This window comes from Schistocerca piceifrons, chromosome 4, assembly GCF_021461385.2.
Source record: "Schistocerca piceifrons isolate TAMUIC-IGC-003096 chromosome 4, iqSchPice1.1, whole genome shotgun sequence".
In the NCBI taxonomy this organism is placed as follows: domain Eukaryota; kingdom Metazoa; phylum Arthropoda; class Insecta; order Orthoptera; family Acrididae; genus Schistocerca; species Schistocerca piceifrons.
Window position 1 is genome coordinate 843641207 of NC_060141.1, and position 24147 is coordinate 843665353.

Here is a 24147-nt window from a genome sequence, read left to right on the forward strand (position 1 = left end):
TGTTTGCCGTTAAGAAATTCAGATTTTATTTTGAACACCAGGAATTTTGTTTAGAGACTGACAATCAAGCTCTTAGTTAGGTTTTGGCTCATTATTTCCATAATACCCTCTTAGGCATTTATAAAACTGTTGTCAAGATCAGACGACACATCACCTGGTCCTCCCTGTATAAGCAAGCCTGGAGGTTGGTGGGGTCAAGATCACTCAACATGTCACCTGGTACTCCCAGAATAAGACTGACCAGAGGTTGGTGGAGGAGTGTGAGAGCCGTAAGGGAGCTGAGCCCAACTTGAATTCCCTCAAGTGGCTTTTAGAGCCTACCTGTTAGGAATGCCTGATGGATTAACTTTGTATGGATTATATAGGTCCACTTCATCAAGTGTGTGTGTGTATTAGGCACCTACTAGTTATCATGGATGACTTTTCTCGTTTTTTTTGACACATTCCAAGCAGAGAAATGACATTCCTGGCAGCTGGCCAGCATTTGTTATGAATTTTTTCTGTTTCCAGGCCACCGAGGATGCTTGATAGCTTCTGTTTCCCAGCTATTTGTGAGGTTCTGCTTTGACAATGGAATTAAAGATGTGACCACAAATCCTTTTACCAGCATACTTTGCTGACCAGGTGAACTGCAAGTTGAAGGCTGTGCTTATCTTTCACAACAAGGCTCAGACAACGTGGCTCAATTTTATCTTTAACACTGCACAACCCAAGTCCCTGGAGGCTGCTCCAGTATCCCTTATGTTAGCACATCCAGTCAATTTTCCTCTTGTCAACCTGTAGTCAATCAATGATTTGCTTCAAGAACAAGTCACCCTAGCAGTAACACAGCACAACTGGAGCCAGACTAGACATAATACCAAAATTGTCCGAAACCCTAATATTGCTGAAAAGGGGGAGTTAGGGTTCGATAGCAAGCTAGCTCCTCAGTTGTTGGGACCCTGTTAGATTGTCAGGGTGGTGAGTTCGGCAAACCTCCTGGTTCTGAATTTATGGACGAGTAAAGCTACACACATGCACATTACTCATATCAAGGAGAGGCATATGTAAAGGGCTCCTTAACGGTGGGGACGGGGGATTTTGGTTTGGTGGAGGAGGCTGAACCATGGTGGGCTCCCTTTTCGAATTCGAGCCCCATGTGCCTGGCAGATGTCACTTCTCACAGCTCAGAGCTCGTGGCACCAGTGGGCATTGTGGAGCAAGAATGGGTGTAGAGGAACAGCAGTGGATCTCACGGGCAGTCGGTGTCTTGAAGCTGGACTGGAGGGTGAGTCATGCAGGGCTCGTGGGCAGCATGTACTGTTTAGCCGAACTTTATGTGGCAGTATCATTATACCATCACAATCATTACAATAATACAACCTTCTTTCAATAATGGTAACTGCCATAGGCTGATCAGCCCAAGATTATCATCACTCATCTAAAAGCTGGTATGTACATCTCTGGCACAGACAAAAGTAGGGAGACATAGTGGCACAGAAGCAATGAGGCCTTCATAGATCACTGGAGGAAGTTGGAACCATATTTATACAATCAGGCCACTTCATTCCCATAAATTCTGGAAGGGGGGATGATCTCTGACGTTATGTTAAATCACATCCCAGATCTGTTCAACCAGGTTCAGGGCTGGCGAGTTGGGTGGCCAACACATTAATTGGAACTCACCACCGTGTTCCTGTTGCAGGGGCGACAGTCAGGGTGAATGACTGATCTGGTCTTGTAACATTAACCAAAACAGCCTTGCTGTGCTGGTACTGTAAACGGATGAAAGCAAGGGGAAACTATAGCCGTAATTTTTCACGAGGGGATGCAAATTTACTGTCCATTAAATGATGATGGTGTCCTCTTGGGTAAAATATTCCGGAAGTCAAAAAGTCCCCCATTCAGATCTCCAGGATGACATCATTATCAGGAGACAGAAAACTTATGTTCTACAAATTGGAACATGGAATGTCAGACCCTTTAATCAGGCAGGCAGGTTAGAAAATTTAAAAAGGGAAATGGATAGTGTAAAGATAAATATGGTGGGAATTGGTTAAGTATGATGGCATGGGGAATAAGACTTCTGGTCAGATGAACACATGATTATAAATACAAAATCATATAGGGGTAATGGAGGAGTAGGTTTAAAAATGAATAAAAAACAGGAGTGCGGGTAAGCTACTATGAACAGCATAGTGAATGCAGTATTGCAGCCAAGATAGACACAAAGCCCACACTTACCACAGTAGTGTACAGGTTCATATGCCAACTAGGTCCCCAGATGATGAAGAGATTAAAGAAATGTATGATGAGATAAAAGAAATTATTCAGATAATGAAGGGAGACGAAAATTTAATAGACACAATAGGTGATTGGAATTCAATAGTAGGAAAAGGAAGAGAAGGAAAAGTAGGAGGTGAATATGGAATGTGGGTAAGGAATGAAAGAGGAAGCCGTCTGGTAGAATTTTGTACAGAGCACAACTTCATCATACACTATGCGCTGAAAAGCTTCAGGCCACCCCCAAAAACTTACTTTTTCATATTTGGTGCATTGTGCTGCCACCTACTCCATATCAGAGACCTCAGTAGTCATTATACATCGTGAGAGAGCAAAATGGGGCGCTCCGCGGAGCTCATTGACTTTGAATGTGGTCAGGTGATAGGGTGTCATTGGTGTCACATGTCTGTATGCGAGCTTTCCACACTCCTGAACATTCCTACGTCCACTGTTTCTGATGAGATAGTGAAGTGGAAGCATGAAGTGTGACACATGCAGCACAAAAGCATACAGGCCAATCTTGTCTGCTGACTAAAAGATACCGCTGACATTTGGAGAAGGTTGTAATGTGTAATAAGCAGATATCTATCCAGACCTGAAAGAACTGCAAAAAGGTAGGAATTGTAAGAGATAGGATCTGGATAAAGTGAAAGGATCAGAGATTGTAGAGTGTTTCAGAAAGCACTAGGGAACCATTGACAAGGACATGGGTAAGAGATACAGCAGAAGAGGAAGGGTAGCTTTGAGAGATTACTAGTGAAAGTAGCAGAGGATCAAGTAGGTAAAAAGACGAGGCTAGTAGAAATCCTTGGGTAACAGAGGAGATACTGAATTAAATAGATGAATGGTGAAAATATAAAAATGCATTAAATGAAGCAGGCTGAAAGGAATACAAACGTCTCAAAAATGAGATCGACAGGAAGTGCAAAATGGCTCAGCAGGGATGGTAACAGGACAAATTTAAGGATGTAGAGGCATATATGACTAGGGGTAAGACAAACACTGCTTACTGGAATACTGAAGAGACCTATAGAGGGTCTATACAAGGGCGATGCACTTGCGGGCAATATTTTGAAAATGGAAGAGAACGTAGATGAGGATGAAATGGGAGATACGATACTGCGTGAAGAATTTGACAGTGCTGAAAGACATAAGTTGAAACAAGGCCCTGGGAGGATACAACATCCATTAAAACTACTGATAGTTTTGGGACAGCCAGCCTTGAAAAAACTCTGCCATCTGGTCAGAAAAATGTATGAGACAGGCAAAATACCCCCAGACTTCAAGAAGAATATAATAATTGCAATTCCAAAGAAAGCAAATGTTGAACGGCATGAAAATTACCTATCTATCAGTTTAATAAGTCATGGCTGTAGAATACTAACATAAATTCTGTACAGTCGAATGGAAAAACTGGTAGGTGCTGACCTCAGGGAAGATTAGTTTCGATTCCGTAGAAACGTTGGAACACGTGAGGCAATACCGACCCTATGATTTATCTTAGATGATAGATGAAGGAAAGGCAAACCCACATTTCTAGTATTTGTAAACTTAAAGAAGCTTTCGACAATGTTGACTGGCATACTCTCTTTCAATTCTAAAGGTGGCAGTCGTCAAATGCAGGGAGTGAAAGGCTATTTACAATTTGTACAGAAACCAGATGGCAGTTATAAAAGGGGAGGAGCAAAAGGGAAGCAGTGGTTGGGAAGGGAGTGAGACAGGGTTTTAGCCTATCCCTGGTGTCGCTCAGTCTGCATATTGAGCAAGCAATAAAGGGAACAAATGAAAAATTTTGAGTAGGAATTAAAATCCAGGGAGGAGAAATAAAAACTTTGAGGTTAGCCAATGACATTGTAATTCTGTCAGAGACAGTAAAGGGCCTGGAAGATCAGTTGAACAGAATGGACAGCACATTCAAAGAGGGATATAAGACGAACATCAACAAAAGCAAAACAAGAATAATGGAATGTAGTCGAATTAAATTGGGTGATGATGACAGAATTGCATTATGAAATAAGACAATTAAGGTAATAGATAACTTTTGCTATTTGGGGAGCAAAATAACTGACGAAGGTTGAAGTAGAGAGAATATAAAATGTAGTCTGGCAGTGCCAAGGACAGCATTTCTGAAGAAGAGAAATTTGTTCACATTGAGCATACATTTAAGTGTCAGGAAGTCTTTTCAGAAAGTATTTGCATTGAGTGTATCCATGTATGGAAGTGAAACATGGACGAAATGTGGTGCTACAGAAGAATGCTGAAGATTAGATGGGTAGATTATGTGACTAATGAGGAGATACAGAATAGAATTGGGAAGAAGAGGAATTTGTGGCACAACTTAACTATAGGGTGGCGTATAAAATGTGTTACCAATTGTTTGTTTTACAATTTACACCACACATTAGATACTCCGCTGGGATCTCTACAGCAGTACCAGCAGAGCTTGGAAAAACAAATGAGTTACGAAATGACATGTAATTCACGATACTGCCACTAGGAGACTAGTAACCAGCAATGGCTGACAATGGAAGACTGACAACACAGCAACGATCAGCAATTGTGTTACTTTTTCATGAAACAAAAAGCCTTGTTGTGACTCAGAGGCGTTTTCGACAACAGTTTAACACACGATGGGTCCCTTGCAAGAAGACCATTCACGGGTTGTATGATAAATTTGTACAGGAAGGAACAGTATTGGGATCGAAGCGACCTCGGCCTAAGCCTGTTTGTTCGCCAGAGAATATTTAAGCAGTACGAGTTGCTGTACAGAGAAGTCCCGGGAAATTGTGTAGAAAGGCAGCAGTGCAACTGGGAATACCCAGTCGCTCCATTCAATGCATTCTTAAAAGTGGCCTCCACATTTACCCATACAAGATGACCTGTGCACAGAAGCTCACTGAAGAACACAAGCAGCAGAGTCTACTGTTTGCTCAGTGGGTGGAGGATAGGGAAGAAACTCTCAACAACGTTTGGTTTTCAGATGAGGCACATTTTCATTTAGATAGTGTGGTTAACAAACAAAATGTACACTTTTGGGCCACTGAAAACCCACAAGTGCTTCATAAATGACATTATGCTCCGAGGATTACAGCGTGGGCAGCAATTTCCAGTCACGTACTTACTGGACCCTTTTTCTTTGAAGAAACTGAACAGCGAACGTTATTTGAGCATGCTTCGCAAAAGATTTATTCCTCAGCTTCTTGCTACTGCCTTGCCCTTCAACACACAGTGATTCATGCAAGATGGAGCAAGGCCACATACTGCAAACACTGTGTTGGAGTTTTTACACAAGCATTTCGGCATGCGGATCATTTCACTCAGGTTTCCAGGTTGCTTCAATGATGGACAAAATTGGCCCCCCAATAGTCCAGACCTCAATCCATGTGACTCTTTTCTTTGGGGGTACCTAAAGGAAAAAAATTTCCTGAAATGTCCACGTGATTTAATGGAGCTCAGAAGACTTATTCTTTAAGCTTTCAGTGAAATTAGGGAAGACATGTGCTGTAGGGTACTCACTAACTTCAGCGTTCCTTTGAAGAAAGTTGGGAATCAAAATGGTGGGCATATTGAGCATGTACTGAGTTAGAACAAATCTCCATGGACGGCTCTTCATTATAGCATATGTTCCTTTCGGATTGTATTGACAATAAAGTTTATATTCAAAAACTTAATGGTAACACATTTCGTGCGCCACCCTATAGAAGAAGGGACTGGTTGGTAGGACAGGTTCTGAGCCATCAAGGGAACATTGATTTAGTATTGGAGGGAAGGGTGGAGGATGAAAATCAGAGGGAGACCAAGACATGAATACACTAAACAGATTCAGAAGGATGTGGATTGCAGTAGTTACTCGGGGATGAAGAGGCTTGCACAGGATAAAGTGGCATGGAGAGCTGCATCAATCCAGTCTTGCCACTGAAGAGCACAAGAACAATAGAAGGGGTGGATGTGCTTTGCAACCAGTTTACAATACTTCTTTTGTGACACAGTGCCTCACACAAGCTCCACTGGACCCATGGATGCCCACGTGGTTGTTTCCCAGAGTATAATGGAGGCCCCTACAGTACAGGAGTCAAGAGGCTGTTCCCCTCGTGGGTGACGGAAATGCACCCTCCCAAAGGCACGATGAAGGTATCAGGATTCATCAGACCATGCAGTGCTCGGCCATTGTGCCAGCATCCAGCGCCAACAGTTACATACCTATTTCAGTTGTCGTCGATGTCAGGGCGTGGGTCATCAGCGGCACAGACTCATCATTAGGAGTGTTTGGAGCATTGTGCATTCAGACACAATTGTACTCTGCCCAGCATTAATGTCTGATGTTAGTTACATCACAGTTTGTTGCCTGTCTTGTTTTACCAGTCTGCCTAGCCTATGATGTCTACCATCTGTGATGAGGAGTACTTGCCCAACCCCATAACGTGTGGCCACGGTCTCACATTTGTTTTGCCATGTGTTGAAGACAACTGCCATAGTACTACTTCAACACCCGGCAAGCTGTGCAGCTTCCAAAACGTTCATACCAAGCCTTCAGGCCATCAAAATCTGCTCTTGGTCAAACTCAGATTGTGCGCATTTCCTATTTTACAACAAGACAAGATGCTCACTGATACTCCATGCAACGTGTGTGTGTCTGACTAGAAGACAAGGTGAGATGCTATTGCCTGGATGAGTTTATACTGACAGTAGATCAGTGATCATAATGTTTTGGCTGCTGTGTATATGGATTTAGTATTATGACTTCCAAGTGGATGCTGGGCAATGCCAAGGGAACCATTCCGCAACATTTGAGGCAACTGTAAAATGCATCAATTTATTACAAGGGTGTGCCAGAAAATAATGCCTCCAAAATTTTGATTCTGTTCTTAATATCAGTTGTCATGCATATGACACTGTTGATGTTACCACTTTGCTGACACGGTATGCAGCACCCTCCTGATGAACAGTTCTGAACTGCAGGGTGTGTGTGTGTGTGTGTGTTGTGTTATTTAACTGTGTCAGCATGTGAGAAAACCCTCAGACAACAGAGCACCAATTCAAATAGTTCATCCACATGTGGAGCACCCTCTCCTTCAGCATGACAATGCCAGACCATACACAACTTTTTTTTTGCACCTGCAACAGTCTGATGCCTTTGATTCATTATTATTGATCATCCTCCATACTGACCCGGTTTGAGCCAATGAATTTTCAACTGTTTGCAAAACTTAAAGAACACCTTCAGGGACTCAACTTTGATAGTGATGAATTAGTGTAAGCGTAGGTGAGGCTGTGGGTCTGCCAACGAAGTCAAGCATTCTACAGTGACGACACCAACAACCTGGTGTCTCACTGGGAGAAAGGTGTTCAGTGCCACGGTGACTATGTTAGAAATAAATATAGAAATATGAAGAATAAATATGTTAAATATTAAGTTTGTTTTAATTAAAATGCTTCAATAATTTCCGAATAGAAATTTTGTGTCATTACTTTCCAGCATGTGCTCATGCCCAAAATATACACCAATTAAAAATTAACGTTTAATTAATTTGGCAAAGAAGGTGGCTTTCAACTGATGCAATGTTAAGGTCATAGGGAAGTTCAGTTCATCAACTACCACAGCACACGAGTATGAGAAGACTTCTTGTAGGTAAAAAGTTACATTATGGGCACCATTTGGATGTTTTGGTTAACATTAGGCTGTGCTACTGATCAATTTGTTACCATATCCTTTACTTGGCTTTCACATTTCTAGACTTTGTCAGCTCACAGCCACACTGCCACTTTTGAACATAGGCTAAGCCTTGAGATGCACTACGAATCAGACTCCCACTACAACCAATGTTACAAGGGGGGAGTGGGTCTAGAACCACATTTTAACCTTGTAGCCTTTGAATAGTTCTCCAGTTTAGGTCCAAAGTCAATGGATCTTCAAACTGCTTTTCATTTACATGATGTGTCTTGTGCATACATATCATCCTGAATGCCAATCCATCATTACATCAGGGTTCAAAGCCAAAGCCTGAACTGTGTTGGGTCTAACCACTCTTTTACTGTATTTAATAAAATTTAGTATATTTATTTTCCTATCATTTCCTCACAGTGATTGTTTAGGATTACTGTTGTGATAATGCTTGTCAAATGAATTGCAAGCTGTTCGCATAGTTTGTATAATCTATAATGAAGTACTCACATATATTCAAATGCAAATGCTGCATTAATGCTATCCCAGTACTTCTGCAGTTGCACTCAAGATGTATGTTGAAACATATTTTTTCAGCACAGATAGTTCACAAGTAGTTTGCGTGATTGTGTCAGTGCACTCAATTCTCATTTGCAGGATAAAAATACTAGTGGCACCAAGTGAATTTGTTTGCTGCTGATAGGTGAATACTCTACAACTGGTTGCACTACGTCAGATTTCAAGTGAGATGTATATGTAAGATTATTTACACCAGTAACTGTAACATTGTGACAGTTTCACAAACGATATGAGTAACAATGTGCAGCAAATGCAGAAAGTGGTTATGAACAAACCTGTCAATATTTAATGTGTAGCCCCATGGCTTCATCAAAACTTTGCTGAAAAAACATACAAATTCATTCTGCTGTGTAACAATTTATGCTTCCATGTGATATTTATTTTACATTATCAGTAAATAAATTACAATTCTCATTCCATACAACGATACACTGCAATAATGCATTAACTGCAGCCATACCATTTATAAATTTAATGGCACTGCTAAGGTTCACTACAGTCATAATCATTCTTAAGTTGCACATTAAGGTTGTCATTCAAAAGAAGTGTATCAGAGCAGAATATACCCACTTTATGGCAACCAGTTTATCAGTATAATTGGGTTGTGCATTAAAAAAGTTTTGCATGTTTACTAACCATTAAATTGAAACTCTTGCTCAATTCTATGTGAGGTTTAATACAAGGCTTATTTCAATGCACTGTGCAAAATGTCATATTTAAGACAGTAAGTTCATCAGTTTAGTAAACCGAATTATTCATGTTTCCAGCTGTATGACATCAATTGTACGTATTCACGCATCACACTGCACACAGAAATTAATGAAACCCTGTTAAGAAATACAAGTAAGCCACTTACTATGAAGTGTAACTCAGTTTGTACTTCATCAGTTTCATCTTTTTTTATCCACTTAGTTGGCTCCTGGTCCATCGCTTCAGTTCTACAGTCTGAAAAGAAAAAGCAGTCAGATAAGAAAAGTTTTGGCCCACTCAGTTTCTGTTTTTACCATGAGGTATAGCTCAAAGGCAGTATTGTCACTCATATATTGCGTGCAGTAAATGGGTGATTACACACGAAACAGATGCAAAGTGGCTGAGGAAAAGTGTGTTCATTGATATAAACTCATTCACATTTTGCAGGTCATGAAGATTGAGAACAATCATAAAACATCACGCGATGGAAACTGAGCATTTAAATTTGCTACTGCTTCTTTGTAACACTGGCTCATGGATACCATCCTGTTGTGACAATTATGGAAGATGTGTAATTTTGTGTGCATGCATTAACTTCAGCATTACAAACAATCACAGCAGTCAATAGATTGCAGCAATATTACTTAATAACATCAAATATTTCATTCTATACTTGGTTCATTGTGTTAATTTCAGTGTGATAGGGACATGAAGAAAATCTGGATATACGGATTGTTTATCAGTGAATATGCATTTTCAACGTAGGCATTACCTTGAAACTTACTTCATCTGTATTCATTCACGGATGTATGCTCAATTTACAGGAAGCGTCATCATTTTAGAATCTTTACCTGCTATTAAAGGAAACCAATACCTGCACTGTAGACTGCACATCGCAATCCAGAAGTTCTCATTCTTGATTACCATCAAGATTAAACATTGGTTAGCATTTTCTAACAAAACTGATTTACTGAAACGACTTCATACTAACTGTAAATATGATGAATGATCTATTGAGTTCTGATGACATGTAATGCTTTACGTTAGGCAGATTATAGTTAATCTGTACCTTGTATCTCGCCAGTTCGTAAATGATGTTGCAGTACTCTTACACAGAACTCCATTAAAACCCACACACTACAACAAACTGGTATTTACATATGATTACACGAATACTAACGACACGAATAATCAAAGCACAGTGAAAACTAACAAAATGCAACAGAATTGCAGCATTTCCTTTCATGCGAACATACTCGAACCATGAAATGATGTAACTGTGGGCACTTTAAAAAATGCTTACGTTAGCCCTAAGATCTGGAGCCGCTTTATGTCTACATCACATCACAGAAAATTATCATCACAATCATTATTACTGCTAAGTAAGTCAAAATAACCGTACTAACATGTACAACCTTTGAATTTCACTGTCCGCCTTTTCTCGTTAGCCACGAAGTATATGAGGAGATTACTTCGTAGACAAACTGCTCCTGACAGCACGTCACACACTCAGCCATTTCTTTTACGAAGATACACGTAGCAATTTTACCGGTCAGGCCAAAAACAAGCACTAACAACTCAGGTATTTAGTTGTTACGAACATAACCTGAAAAATTACAACATTCACACACCGTCACCAAGCACACTATAGGTGATGTGATCACAATTAAATACAGAATAAAATCTCATCCTTATGTACTCATTAAAAATTAAAACATAAAAAAGACAGCAGCCTCAAACAGCAGAGTCATCACAAGATATTCGCGAACTAGTACACTCATCAAACTCAACTGTTACTGTGATAGAAATTAAGTACCATGTTAATTTACTTCCGAAACACATTTCTTCACTTATTCTTGTTTGCAGTTTATAAACGCTTATAAATTACCTGGAGAATATCACACACAAATTTCCACAACACCACGAGGTTGCTTCTGACTACACAGTACACGAAGGGTGACAGTATCGCAGAACCAGCAGATGCATTCAAAGCCAGCGTGAATCTTGTCGCTCGTGTGGCCAACAGCAGAATTTTACGTCTTTTTCAGTGAGTGTTACGAGATATGTAATTAACAGTTTTTTCTGTATTTTCTATAGTATTTGCGTGCATTAGTGTGAAATAGACTTGATAAATTGAAGGTTTCAGTTTTTATTTGCGTTTGAATAGGAAAACCGAAGGACAGCTTCGCGTGTATGCAAACGTTTGTTTACATTCTTAAATTACATTGTTAAATGTGCGGGATCATCAATTAAGTAGTGCACAGTACTCAGTATTTACGTTTATTAGTGTCATTTAGACTCGATACATTGAACATAGCAGTTTTTATACATTTTATTAGGTCATTTTTTGCGTGTACGTGAACGTTTGTTTACATTATAAATACGAGGGTTAATCAGTTTAAGTTAGTGTTGGATGCTTAGTGTTCACGCTTATTAGTGTCATTTAGGCTCGTTACATTGAAGGTAGCAGTTTTTATACGTTTTATTAGGAAAAGTGATACTGACGGTGAACTCTAACGCCACTTGCATACGTTTGACTAGCGTTAACAGTTAAGTAGACGTAAAATACGTGGTAAATTGGTGTTACACTAAAATGTCTGAGTAAATCAATGTTACAATAAAACTTCTGAGCCATTCTTACATACGGTTTAGTTAGCAGAAATCTAATACTCTCCTCGCCGTCTGCTTATTTTCCTTAGCTTGTTGTGGGCATTAGTGATCGTCTACTGTGAGCCTATGGGTTCCTATAAAGTAGAACTCGTATTTGTGCTTTTCATTCTGAACTCTTATTGTTAGCTAAAGGTTTTGATTTGTACCTGCATCTGTCAGTGTACAATACTCAGTATTTACGTTTATTTGTGTCATTTCGACTCGATACATTGAATGTAGCCGTTTTTATAGTTTAGGTCATTTTCGCATGTACGTAAACATTTGTTTACACTGTAAATGCGAGGGATAACCAGTAGGTGTAGTTTACCGCTGGTTACTGTTTAACATTTATAAATAACATTCACTATATAGCCCCTAGCAGTATACTGTAGGTCACTGTTTTTTCCTGTAGTATCCACTTGATAGCCCTAGCAGCAAAATAAGCACCAGATCTAGCTTCTACCATAAATATTTATTGTTTTTCATTGTTGAGTGTCCTTTCTGCCACCTAGAGTGTAGTTGTTAACCTAGTGTGGCAGTAGGTTTCCTTAAGTTTCTTATAGTAAATCACATATTAGCTAGATGGATAGGGACTGTGTCTGTTGTGTGCGGATGCAGGAGGAGTTAGCCACAGTCCAAATGCAGCTGGAAGCTTTGTTGGCCACAGTCAACTGGCTCCAGAGTGCCACCTTGAGGTGCGGTGGGGATGGGGTACCTGGAGCAGCCTTTTCTGTACTAGATGTGCGGGCAGGGGGGCGGGGGAGAGATGTCACAGCTCTCTGTCACTGAGCCGACCTACACTAGTAACATAAAACTGTTTATTTGCTGCCATTAATCATCAATGAGGAAAGAAGTCAACAAACCTAACTCAAAAACTTCATAAAAAGACTGAAAGCATTACAAAAACACACACACATGGAAAAATATCCTAAATGTAAAACCAAAATGAACTCCCAACACTGAAAAGATAGTCAACAAAAATGTAATAAAGGAGAAATTTTTAAAAAGAAAATCTGAAACTAAATATAATGTGTCATTTCTTATTAATGTGCTCTATTTGTATGTATACAGTCAATTGAATAAAGTTGAAAAAAGGTTCAAGTCATGGCTGTGATAGAAATTTTAATTAATTTCTTCAGCTTCTACAATTATTAAAGATAAAGCTGAGACTCATACACCTCAAGGAAACTTTAAAACCATCAGTTCATGAAATGAAAGAAAATGATCTGTTTTATGCCCAATTGTGCAATAAAATCTTCAAAGAAATGTAAATCCAAGTGTGTGAAATATCTTTATTGATTTATGAATATTTCAATACCATAAACAGAGGATCATTTATAATTTTTGTCTGTCTGATGCAGTGTATGCGGTACTTTCACTCCTGTGCACTTCACCCGTGTGAAAGAGACATCAAGGGACTCCAAACCTCCTGTTTGTGTATTAGTCAGTACAGTATCTTCTCTGAAAAATAACATGAAGAATGACAGAGAGCTTGGATCATTGCCTGGCTGATTGCTGTGTCCTAAGGACAAGTCTTCAAATGTGTGATTAAGTGGACTAAAATGATTTTTTTTCTAGTCAAATTTGTCACCACCCTTTCTTCCTCGGACAGACTATCAATTACATCTTGTTGACACAAGACTACATGTTACACTTGTTGAGGTACATGACTTCAAGACTGTCATGGTCAGAATCTGTGGAGGAGTTACCACTTGTATCAACATTGAATAATTCATCCCCACTGTCATGCTTCATATCTTCATAATTTCATCCTCAATAGAAGGGAACAACAACAACAACATATTCAATAGAAGGGCTGAAGATAAAAACATTTGGATCAACAGAGGCATCCAACCCAACCCGTCGGCTTTGATCCGTGACGTAAGCATGTTGTGGTGTGTGACGTCATGACGGTGCGGAGTTTAGTTTATGAGTGTGTTGTGTTTGTAGCTGTCGTCTTGTTGCAGTTGGAGGTGTCCTCAAGTGGTGTGTGTATGGTCCGTGTATTATGTGGTGTATTGGGTTCACTGCTTGAAGTGTGCATTTATCGGTCATGACTGTTATAGAAGAACAGAAATTGGTTTCAGTGAGTTAAGAATTAAGTTTGTGTTGTGTTTATGTTATTGTGGTGTCATTTGCTGTTTGTTGAGTGGTAAGTCATTTAATTTAATTTGTGGCTTCTTTTGTTTGGTATGGATATGTCTTCTAAGTTAAATTGGGTTAAGGTTGAGGGAGGGGGGGGGGGGGGGTTGTTTCTTTTGGATGTGTTTTTGTCTGTTTGTTTGGCGGAGGTGGGGGGTTTGGGGTTGCTGACCTAGTGTGTAGCGCTGGAACTTTTTTGTGGTAAGTAGCCATTTTTTTGGATGTATTGTTTGCATGTTACGATGATTGGTGGGGTATTTGTGTGTTGTTGGGTCAGTGTTATTTACTGCATGTGTTGGTGGTTGGTTATCAGCACTTGTAGTTGATTTATGTATCTTATGGAAAGTACTTTATTTCAATTTTTTTGGTATTGTCAGTTGTATTTGAGTTATATAGGTCAAGGGAAGTGTCCAACTCCAATGACTCGTCGTAGCTACGTGTTTTGGTATTGTGAGCTGCTGTTGACCTATATAGGTCAAGTGAAGTGTCCGATTCCCATTTTTGATGGTATGTGTAGTCGCAGTGTTGCAATTTTTCTAGATGTCAATTTTTCTTTTGTGGTATCGGTAATTGTGGTTGAGCTATGTAGATGAAGGGAAGTGACAGATTCCTGTGAATATTGTGAATGTAGTGGAATTGGGGAAATTTTGATTGGTTTTATGTTGTCATGTGTGTGTGTGTGTGTGTGTGTGTGTGTGTGTGTGTGTGTGTGTGTGTGTGTGTGTGTGTGTTTGTTTAGTTTGTCCCCACCCGAAAACCCCCAATTTCCCACACTGGTCCCGTGAGATTGATTATATTTATGGATTTTGTAATCGTGTTTACATAATGACCTCATAGGCGCCATATTGGAGACATTGTGAATGGTCGTGTCCGCCATATTGGTGACGTCATTGGTCAAAGCATACGGGTGGAATTGGACATTTCCGTAATCCCAAACATTTTTATTCTAATCTTGATGAACAGTAAGAAGAAGTAAAATTGAATGCAGTGAAATAATATCGTAGTAGACACAGTACTACTACTACTACCACCAACTTAGTAGCCAGAACTGTGAGAAACTGCTAAAAAATAGGTTCAAAGCTCTATTGTGCACTTAAATTCATGAACAGTACACAACTGCCTGTGAAGTTGCACATTTATACTTGTCATTAGTGGTCAGGGGGTAGCAGGATGGCTTAAGTTAACCCATCAATAGCACTCAAGGAAAACCCACAAGCTGTGCTTAAACTCGTCAAAAGTACCTGGTGACCGGCAGAACATGAAGACAGTACTCAACAACAACAGTTAAAGGACTATGGACAGATGAGACAGTGGTTGGCCAAGAAATTTATTTGGAGGGTAGGCCCTGAAATTGTCATTTTGTATATAGCTCAGTTGGTCAGTTTCATACTGCATCATTTATTTTTTTTATTTATTTATTTCGTATTCCATTAATCCGTATTGTGATAAATCACAAGGATGTGGAATGAGTCATGATTACATACAACAGATATAATACACATATATAAAATGACAAAAATGTACCATAAGATTATGAATAAGTTTGTAGGTTAAAATCAAATCAAAGGTATAGCTCAAGTAATATACAACAATACCTAAAAAGGAAATATAGTACATTTTCCAAATTAAACAAATAATACACATATATAAAATGACAAAAATGTACCATAAGATTATGAATAAGTTTGTAGGTTAAAATCAAATCAAAGGTATAGCTCAAGTAATATAAAACAATACCTAAAAAGGAAATATAGTACATTTTCCAAATTAAACAGTTAATGTGATCTATAGCAAACAAATTTTTATCAGTATAAAAAATCATTGCTTTATCTGTAGATACTCATCAAGAGAATAGAAGGAGTTTACCATTAGGTATTCTCTCAATTTACATTTAAAAGTAGGTAAGACATTAATGTGATCTTTAATACCTGATGGAAGGGAGTTGAAAATTTTTGTGGCTGAATAATGAACACCTTTCTGAACAAGACTTAAATGTTTCAGATCCCTGTGTAGATCATTTTTAGACCTAGTATTATGATCATGACATTCACTATTAGTTTTAAAAAGAGATAGGTTGTTAGAAACAAAAATCATCAAAGAAAATATGAATTGAGAGGTAAGTGTTAATATTTGTAACTTATGAAACAGACTTCTGCAAGAATATCTTGGATGAACACCACTCATGATTCTAACAGCTCTCTTCTGTGCAGTAAATATTTTTTTGGCTAAAGGCTTGTTGCCCCAAAATGCCCACAAACAAGTGTGTCCATTCATAGTAGTGAATCATATTAAAAAAAAAACTGTGTTATTAAAAACTAAGTTAAGGAAAAACTGTAGTGTCCTACGATTTCGAACCAAGCATCACAAGAAGTGAACCAAGTATGGCTTATCCCTGGACAATAAGAATAACAATAAAGATGATGATGATGATGATGATGATGTAGTAGTATTCCACATTAATATTAAAGGAAATAATTTTCAACAGACAAAACATCATGCTGCGTTAACTGAAGCCTGTGTCATTCGAAGGAATTAATTAATTCATTGTATATGTGCTATGCCAATCAACGATATCAATTCATTTTGAAATGTGAATTGACCACCTAGTATCTGTTAATGATCAACTTAGGTGGCAACCACTGATCAATGCAACTAGCTGATAGTAATAATTTGAATCTAAGCTTGCTTGCTAAAGAGACTTGATTTTGTAACCCCAAATACAGACTCACATAAGTGCCAAGAGCGGACATTATCAACAAATATTGACTACAATATCGGACAGTTCTGTGTCGCCTCGCTTTCACGCTAATGGAGGACATTTTGAACATTTCCTGTAACACAGTGTTTGAAGTCACGCTGGTATGTTCTGTTGCTGTGTGTTTCCATTTCATGATTAATGTGATTTGAAGAGAAGTAATAAAATGAGCTCTAACATGGAAATTAAGCGTTTCCGGACACATGTCCACATAACATATTTTCTTCCTTTGTGTGTGAGGAATATTTCCTGAAAGTTTGGCCGTACCTTTTTGTAACACCCTGTATAATAACCATTTTGATTTTTCCAGCATAATTATTCATAGTTTTCTTATCAGGTTGCCTACTAGAGTGAAAAACCATCATGACAATGTATCTAATTGACTGCCATTTCATATGAGATGCTATTTCTCAATAATGGCATGCCTCACTACTTCATTTTCATCACTGGCACCACAGCACGCACACAATGCATTAGGGGCAGCATTGATGTGCCTGGTACATATGTCACTCCATATTTTGATCTACATAATATTGCTATCTCCAAAAACAGTATCAATCAATAGCTCACAGAGTAAATTTTATACATGAGATATTTCATCTACCTTTTTTCAATTACTGTAGAAGTAACATGGGGTCAGATTTCTGACACTACTCTGTTTGTTTTAGTGTAACTCAAACCATGTACACAAAATATGAATCATTCTGTATAGAAAGTGAACATTTCAGAAGTAATTTTCTGTTAATCAGTAATGTAACAAAACAAATCTGTAAGCATGTAAGACTCTGAAACCCTTAACATGGGATTATAAAAGAAAGAAGTTATTTTGAAATAACAAATGAATGGAGAGGTGAAACAATTAGTAATAGGGTAAAAGGAACTACTACTATCAATAAGTAAGATATTGTAACAGACTACTGCACACAATGAAGTAGAGGAGTATATACGTAAAATAAGTTACAAATGTAAGACAGGACACAAGATAAGATAAAAAATACAACATTATAACAAGGTTTATGGTACATTAATAAATAATCTAGAGAAAATTTATAACTGGTAGAAAATAAACTTGTTCTCGCTTGCATTGAAGTTTCAACACAAAACTTTCCAAGAAGAGACTTAACTCTGTCAAAATTTTAGGTCTGGTACTAATTTTATATTAACCACAACAGAGCAGAAAGTAAAAAAGAAGTCCATAAATGGAAAAAAAGTCGTTAAGATTTGAGCGTTATGCTATGTCATCACTAAAAGCATGCACAGTATAAGTGCTATCTTACGTCAATTTCGCCTCAACTTTCCAAAGTATCTAAAGAATCAAGAGTTGTACTCTTATACAGAATGGGTAATGCTGAATATATAAAATTGTACTTAGGAAACTCGGGCAATAGCCTCAGACCACAGGGCACATACAGCTACTTCTGCATTTGACACTTGGGCCTTAGAAACACAAATGTTTCTACAACTTCTTAAACAATGACAATAAACTGCAGAACTCTGGGATCACGATCTACATTGGTGGAGTTGCAAGAGGAGTTAATTAAGACCAAATAATATGTAGAAAGGTTATCAGAAGCGTTGAAAAAATCCAGACCAAATGGAATTAAAATCAGGCCGTATGTTTTATTACAGATGAAAAGAGTGGAAATAAATACAAGTGTAGCCTTTGTAGCAAATAAGAAAATTAAAAATACTACAGGTATTAAAGGAAACTCAAATATTATATTAAAACTGGTTTTAAAAGTAAAAAAGAGATATACTGTGGCAATCGCTTGAACCTATGGACCAACACTCAGATGCTGTTGAGGTATAACACCTCTACAAATATTTACAGTTATTTCAAGCAGAATGACCTCCTCCAAACCAACAAGCACGAATTCTGAAAACCTCCATCACACAACACCCCCCTACACTTTTTTGTATTTATTTCTTTGTTTTACTCCACATACCATCCTCAAAGACAAAGATTGAGGGAATAAGGTAGATGGAATCTTTCCTGATTTATAAAAACAATTCGACTTAATACTGCACCAATGTTTATTATCAAAAGTATGGTGATATGGGTATCAGACTACATATGTGACTGGGTTGATGTTTTCTATGTAAACAGGGTACAGCATAATCCCTAGACTGCAAATTGATGGGGTAACAGAATGTAAATTATACCAAAATCTGTTCTAAACATTTCTGAGATTTGCTGGATCCACTACAGTAGATGCTATAGGTATATCTTTATACTTGGTCAAGCGATCAAACTGAGCTATAATCTTCTGATTTGTAATTCAACGTTGACAGGCAATGTGAAATACAGTATCTATAATGGTCTAGTGCAGGGTCATGTAAATTTCTTAGTTCTGCCCAATTTCATGGCAGTTTGTCATAACATCCCATGATCTCCTAATGGGTATATCAGCATCCTAGCATCCTTTCAACTATGGAGCTGTCTCCATGTTCAGCTGCATTGTTCTGCTGAATTCTCTTCAAAATAAATGTTAATCTTTTAGCCAGGTACTTCACTTTGCTGGAATTCATTTCGGGTGACAGCTTATAAGTCTTGAAACATGAATGGATTTTGTGGTGATAAACAACCTCAAAGGGAATCGACACTGTGGTTTCATGTATTCTGGTGTTGTATGACGAAATCACATATGGTAATAGACAATCCCAGTCTGAGGGGAAGCTAATCATGTTATAAGATAAGATTCTAGGTACTGTTTTATGAATGTGTTCAACCCTGCTATTACTCTTAGAATGAAATGACGTAGCTCTGAACTTCTTTATTTTAAACAGTCAAGATAACTGTATGATAAGATTGGCCATAACGTTTGTCCCTCAGTCTGCTATAATGGCCTCTGTACTTCTAGATTATAGTGCAAAATAAGTTACCAGTGCTCTCACAACCATCTCAGTGGCCATGTCTGCAGTGGGTCACACAATAAGATGATGAGAGAAACGGTCAGCGGCAGATAAAATGTATGTTACTTTTTACTGTTAAGGCAAATGGTCCTGCAATATAGAGTGCTAAGACTTTGAAAGGTCCAGCTACCTCAGATGTAGTTTGAAGAGGTACATTTGGTTTTTGTTCTTGCACTCTCTGCAAAAAGACAATTTTGAACATAATATCCTAATTTATTTGTGGCACTTTCCCCATTACGATGTGTCTGTATACACTCATGACTTTGTCGCAGTATATACTTGCCAGTAGTCTTGGGATTCTTGTGCCTTCTTTAATTCCTCAGTAAGCACATCATCTACTTGCAGGATCTTAATTTTTGTACTCAAGGCACCTGGATTCTGATTTAACTTTCCAGGCTTAAGTCTGGTTATGTAGTCATATTCACAGAGTTTTAAGGCCAATCTAACAAGTCCACTGCTGGGATCCTTTAAACTCAAAAGGCACTGTAAAGCAACACGATCTGCAATTACTGTGAACTGTCATGCCTATAGGTGGCACTGACAGTAATGGGTGCCAAAAACAAGAATCAGAAGTTCATTTTGTGTGGTGGTGTAATTTTGCACAGCTGCTACAGCTGACGTGAAGCATAACCAATTGGTTTTTCTTCACCATTTTGTATCTGACTCAAAATACAACCAGCTGAGACATTGCTAGCATCACACAACAAGATTAAAGGTAGAGCAAAATGCCGATAACCCAAGACAGGTGTACTTGTTAAGAATGTCTTTCAGTTTTAACATGGCCCTCCTGCTATCCATTGTACAGACAGGAGCAACTCCCTTCGTTAGTAATTTTGCAAGCCATTTTGTGGTGACCGGATAGTTCTCCACAAAACGGCGATAGTAATTTATTAACCTGAGAAATCAGTTGCAATTCTTTAATGTTCCTCGATGCTGGAAAATCATTCACTGCATTTTTTAATTGTGATTCTGGTCTTGACCATCTGCTAAAATTATATGGCCTGGATAGTGCAATTATGATAGTGCAAAATCGCAGTTTTTGAATTTCAAATTTATATTAGCATCACTAAAATGGGTTAGTATGTTTTTTAGTTACTTTGCATGTTCTCTCACTGAATTTGAAAAGACAACTGTGTTATCCAGGTATACTACTCACATGGTTGGCTTTAAACCTCCTAAAAGTAAATCAGCAAAATGTTAAAATTTTGTGGAGGGGGAGAGGCGGATGTTTGGGGGGGAGGGGGTGCGGGAAGGGCTTTCTTTGATATTCATAATGCCCACAGGGTACAACAAAAGCTGTCTTTTTCTCCATCTTTAATAGCTACATGAATCTGATAGTAGCTGGAGCATGGTGAAGAATTTGCATTTGACAAGATGATTGAAAATATCATCAATCCTTGCAAAAAATGCTGCAGGCTTTTCCTCTGTAACTGGTTTTGTTGGGGACTACCACTGTAACGAGCGTACATAAACAAGGTGTATACGACCCGGGACAACCGGTTTTTTTTAGAATTCTAGGTATTTTTCATTGTTTTCAGTTAATTTTTTTGTAATTTTGACTGGTAAGAGCCGATACTCTAACAAAGGATATTACTGTACCCCACTACTGCAGAATAATACTTCGACAATAAAAGATAAACGAGAGAAAAAGAACGAAAATTACTTAAATTGCAAAGGAAATGCGCCATATACAATGACGACACACAGTGCTCGTGCAAGTGTCTGCCAAATGCAAAATGTGTCAAAGGCTTTAGGAAGACTATGCAATGCTTCATAACAACAAATTGCCTCCGATGAGTGCGAAGTCACAACTGTCTACATTAGATTCGTTTTAGCAGTTACGAGCGGGCTCATGCGCATGCGCAGTTGAGTTGCTTTTGAGTAGTAGATTCTCCTAATTCTGGCTACAGGAATGTGGATGTTGGCTGTGCAAGCAGTCGCATCAAGCAGCTAGATGCTACCGGGGAAAGGGGGCGCCAAATTCATATTTGTCTATTGATTATTCATATGATTTTGAAACGCATCCCTATTGGATTTTGAACATTTTTGAACACAATTTAAGTTGATTTCTGACTGAATCATAAGTAGATTTTTGAATGCATGCATAGTGTATGTGATGTCTCATCGCATCTAGAAATAAACTTCCCGTAGATGGGACAGGGCTATACGATCTGAGCGGACTAAAGCCAAACGGATGAATGCCAATTGCTGTCTGATTATATGGTTGATTGGGTTTGTGAAAGATCAGTGTTGTTATAATTACTAGCGAAATCCATAGATTCAGACTACCGGAGTGGAAATAAACAACTGTCAGGAATAACAGGTGAGAAAGATTATGTATTATCTTCTCTGTGTATCAAAGGAATTGAAATTTTGACAGAAAATTTTTGGCCATATTGCTACACTAGTAAGGACCAGTAGCACAGTTCTCGTCTAGCAGCCACTTAAGTTCTATTCTGGAAGGAACATGGATAACGTGTTGCACAAAAACGTAAAACGCCTAACCGGAAAATAATTGCGGGATAACCTAACGTGTGATTCTGGCAGGGTTAGTGAAGTTAATCAGCGAACAAATTTTGACAATGGCACGAATAGCTACAGAATTGGTGGTGACAAGATTGTTTGTGGAACGAGGAAGGAGAGGAAACGGGGACAAATTATGGGAGAATAAGACAATCCCAAATTTATATAAAAATTTCGTAATTCTACTTTTCGGTCTCATGCTTGAGAAACTGGTGCATATGAATGAAAGTGAAACTATTTCCTAACATTAAGTTTTTTTGTTTGTAGTAGGCCTAATAGGCATTTGATATTGGTACTTCATGAATTATATTCTGTAGTGTTATAAAAATGGCCATTGGTGCCAAGACAGTCTTGTTTATTTTGTGTGTGTTACAAAACTGCTGACATATTAAAAGGCCTATTTTGTTTTATCTAGCAGACAGCGACAAAATAGATGTAATCAGATCGAGAAACCACACCAGTCTTGGGTATTATTTCTGTTAACAGCTTTTTCAGTATTAGATAATGACATTTTGATTTTTCATGTAGCAAAACGTTTCACGAACTTTGATGAGGTAATACCGTACATCCTTTCCCAGAAAGGAAAGCACACCATGTAAAGCTGTAGTGAGATTAGAGAGAAAAAATGCTAGGAGCTAAGGAATGAAGAAATGCGTCATTTCTTGATTATCTCTTGTCTTTATTGGTTTTATGTATCCTATATTTAATTATATGTCACACAAAACAGCAAGTTATTAGCCAATAGGCAATAAATAGTTCAGATTTTCTGAAGAGTTCTTGTTCTCCTGATTACAAAAAATCCCATCCGCTATTAATTGTGAGATTTTGTTTTTTGAAAAGGGGCAGGCTGTCTAACTGGTTGACTGGGAACAGGCGAGGCCCCACAGGACATTTCAATTTCCACTGTCCTGAATATAGTTTGATGGCATCCATTACAAAATATACATGTTTCAATTCCACAGAGCGAAATACAGTGACATGCGTTAGAAGAATGATTTGTCAAGAGGCATGGCACTGCACTTTGGCGTACTTAAGACCAAATAATATGTCTTACATTTCCTCGAACACACATGTTTTATGCTTCAGACTTTTCAGAAAGATGTGCGCTACAAGATGAACATATTTTTGAAAATTCGATTTTTTTAGTATTGATCCGGTACGCAAATATCGTAGATATGGGGCTGATGCGCAGAGCAGTCAGAGTAGAGTTGTAGTGGGTAGTCTCCACTTGATCCGTGTCTACATTTAGTGATTTTGCTGTTTTGCCTTCATGTACTCTCACGTCAAATCGAAACAAAACGGATGTCTGTGGCCGGGAGCTATCAAGTGAATTAAAATACATTCACATAATTATGGAAGGCTAAAATATGGCATTAGTTTCAGATTTTATTTTATTTCTACCTTTCTGACAGTCAAGCATTAATCACCTTGTGGAACAATGAAGTTATTTTTGTCTGTTTGCTAAAGAAATTTGGCTTTTATTAACCTTTTCTGCAGTGGCAGTCAATGCATTTGAAACGAGATGTTTAATTCCACAGTGCTGGCTGGTTTCAACTGTTCGCTGCATTCCCCCCCCCCCCCCCCCCCCCCCCCCTCCCTCTCCCTCCTCCACCCCGCTTTGCACATATGGCATTATGCCATAATTAAGAACCAAATATGATATAATACAATACTGGTGCTCCAAGAAAATTTACATCGCGAAAGCCACACTGAAAAGCTTAGTATCAGGTTGAGGTCTACTTCATTGGAAATCTGGACATATGAGTGTGCACTTTAGATCTTTCAGTGTTTAACACGTATGCACATACGGGCTTCCTATGTTATGATAGCTGTGTCGCCTGTTATTTGCGCTGTCTGGCAACTGCTGAAACAAACCTATTTCTGACAGGTCGCGAAAAATATTGCGACTAGTGGTTTCAAAAGCAATACTTTCAAAGTAAATATCCTTCTACGTAAGTTGAACTATGTGCAA